At 35.0% G+C, this 3,373-nt stretch overlaps 2 pseudogenes; both read right to left on the reverse strand.

The window, feature by feature from the left end:
* Positions 1 to 547: 547 nt before the first annotated feature.
* On the reverse strand, positions 548 to 2,499 carry LOC120593274 (protein FAM91A1-like; annotated as a pseudogene).
* A 126-nt stretch (positions 2,500 to 2,625) lies between these two features.
* Positions 2,626 to 3,373, reverse strand: part of LOC120593281 (protein FAM91A1-like) — a 3,059-nt pseudogene continuing 2,311 nt past the window's right edge.

The following is a 3,373-nucleotide window of genomic DNA, read 5'->3' on the forward strand; positions in this document are numbered from 1 at the left end:
ACTTAACACACCTTCACATCATCTCTCAATAGTGGATATTAATTTATAGTTTTGCTATGTTAAGTACCAAGAAGTCCTTTCAGAGGTAGAGTTCCACCTCTTCCTATGATCCCCTAAAGAAAAAGTAATAAAATATAAAATTAAACAAGATTTATGTTTGATAAACTAACATAAAATAACCATTGCAATATTCCTAGTGACTGCTTATAAACATAAGTCATCATAAAGTCTATAACGCATATCTTCAGTTTTATTTAAAAAAAGCAGATTGTCTCAAGGTAAAAAATACCTTGACTGCTAAAAATCTCTTTGTTGCACTAAGAGGTGTGATGATGAGGAAAAATTCAAAAACGTGATCATATTTCCCAAACTTTAATATCAGTTAAGCATGAATTACACTGCAGTACAGGAGCTATAAAGCTATGACTGGCACTATAAAGCTAACATTACAAAAGAAAAAAGGCAGAAAGTGTGAGTAACAAATGGTGTAAACAAATTATTGTAAATGAAGATTAGAAATAAGAAATGTGGAAGGTGACCATCCACTCTATTTTGATAAGACATCATCTTTAAATATTAAATTCTTTTTAAGAAGTGGAACTCCCAAATTAACATAAGATGACTTTGAAAGCAAACTTGAAAAACTAGCCTCTGTGAATATCCAGTGTTGAAGCACATTCCTGGAATGAGTTTTGACACAAGTAAACTCTCCATATAGATCTGTGTTATCAAATGAAAATGGTATGTGGACAGTTTCTTCTGTCCCATGCAAACCATGACTCTAAACCAAAACCACCAAATGTGTTAAAGCATAATTCAAGATCATGAGCACATTTGACATGGGAACTATCCTAGGATCACGACCTCAAGACATTATTAGAAATTGGTCATAACACTGGAATATCTCTGGCAGTTTTTGCAGTCTTGTACCTTTGGTCAGTAAAGAGATGATGTTAAACCAGACAGAACTGACTTTTGTGATAGCTGGTCCAATATGCTGAGGGGCACAGCTGATGACAGGCCAAATCCATTGATGTGAGGAACCATGGAAACAAGTAGTGCATAATTTTTGTTTAGAACTCTGCTGCAAGTTGCACAGTCCAACCCAAGTAGACTTTTGCAATGTAAGAGATCCAGAGGAAAACCATAATTGTATTTCTCAGGCTGTGCAGTTTGTGAAATAGATCTCTATTATGGTGAAAAAGAAGTATTGTGTTTCTCAGAGTAAGTGCATAGTCAAAATACTTTTGTGCTTCTTCGCCAGTTCTCTGAACCTTTTCTAGTTCTATAAGAAGGCTGTCCAGGGACTCAGCTGAGAGTTTGCTAACTTTGAACATTGTGACTGCATGGTGAAAGATTTCCCATCATTAAGAAGGCAATGAGAGTTGAGTCAAACAGGAATTCAATATGCTTTATATGTCTTGTAGACACACTCAAACCGCTTACACTGACTGTCAGCTGGATCTTTTTAACTATTTGTGTCAGTGTCAGTAGCTGATGAGGCTTCTTGTACAGGACTCCTACTTTCCCCATCATTCAATGAGCATCTTTTGTGGACCTAAAATACTCTTGAATTTGTTTATGGATAGAACATTTCCCCACAATGAAGTTGATCCAAATTTATTACTTGTCCCTTCTTATGGGCAAAGCCAAATCAGTGATATATTGATACAGCATTCTTAACCAAGGATAAGTCTATTTCAAGGACATTTCCAATCTCTGCAACATTAGTGTATGCTCATCTATTGAAACGGATATCTCATAGAGTAGTTACAAAATAATGCACTAGATTTATTAAAAAACCCTCAAAAGAAGAAATTACTATACAATTGTCATAAGATATTGGTACATCCAGAAAAATAAGTCCTATGTTATACTAACATTATAATCTAGTGATCCAGAGAGTTGAAGGCCTGAATTGATAATCTTATCAATAGTGTATTTCTCAAGCAAGATGCATATCTTTATGTCATCTTCTGTGATATATGCAGCCTGTAGCAACCACCATACCACCATGTTGGTGGCAAATTCCACCGACTTCATGGGCCATTTTCCTTCTGAAAAACAATTTTTGATGATCTATATTGATTCATAAGATCAATGTACTGGTTTCTTCTTATGCCAAGAAGACTTAAACAGTTAGAAGCAGTAAATTGGGCAAAAAAATCAGTTTTTCCACTGTTCATATTGTCCTCCATAATCCCAGTATAATATGGAAATGATGTTATTCGCAGGCCCTTTACTACAATATCCAATAAATGGTAAGGGTACAGCATGAAGTGATCACTGTACTTCAGAAGCTCCTCATAGTATTTACATTAATCTTTCTTGATATGTTACAACTAAGTTATTTCTATATAATAACTGATTGTAGATACAGTACAGAACAACCTGCTTTTCATATTCTCTCTGTGAATTTCTAAGACTCTGCTTCACTTTGGCAGACAACTTGCTCCAAGGGTAGTTGTGCCAGACATGGAACTCCACATCTATGTTCATGATGCTTGGAGTCCACCTGGAAAGGTGTGGTGGGGGTGCACAGAAGTTCCATGTGTAATTGAAAGGACACCTGTCACCTGCCCAGTTACCACACTTGGACTGTCAGGGAAGCCCCAGGGAGATCCCTTACCTCACAAGGCCCGGCTGCTCCATGAGCAGGGCTCCCATCAGCTCTGCAGACTGGACCACGAGGGCACAAGAGCAGCAGAGATCAGCAGTAGAGGTGCCTTGTCAAGTTTTTTTCTAGTTTCTCTGAGACATTTTATACAAACCTCATGGTAACTACAAAATGAACATCTAGAGCCTAGACATAAAACATTAAAAAAAAAAGGAAATAGAGAAAATTATCATAGTTCCAAATGAAAAACTGGCATATGAGACTGGGAGTAAATTAAATAAAGATAGAAATGATTAATAACTATAAATAAATAAATATTAACTTACCCCTTTGTTTAAAGCAGAATATTACGTTTACCCCAAAGATGCAGACTGAACTATTATTTAAATCACCTTTAACACTATTATTTCATTTACTTTCCTAAGATTCTGCATAGAATCATATGCAGACATCCTAACTAAAAAGAACATTATTTACTTTTGTTACTGAGGTAACAAAAGTAAAAATTTATTTAAAATTTAAATAAATTTAGGTATTTACCTCAATCCAAATTAAAGACCTAGAGACCTACACACTCCACAGGAAATAAGCTGAATTTATATTTTCTTTAAATACTTGTCAAAAATCTAAACTTAAACCTATTTTACAATACAAGTAGTAGTTAACATTTTCTTTCGCATGTCTTTTTTTTTCTTTTCTAACTATTACCTTAACCAGATATGCCTGTATTAAAAAAGAAGAAGAAGAAGAAGAAGA

The sequence above is a fragment of the Pteropus medius genome, unplaced genomic scaffold (genome assembly GCF_902729225.1).
Source record: "Pteropus medius unplaced genomic scaffold, Ma_sr-lr_union100, whole genome shotgun sequence".
NCBI lineage: Eukaryota > Metazoa > Chordata > Mammalia > Chiroptera > Pteropodidae > Pteropus > Pteropus medius.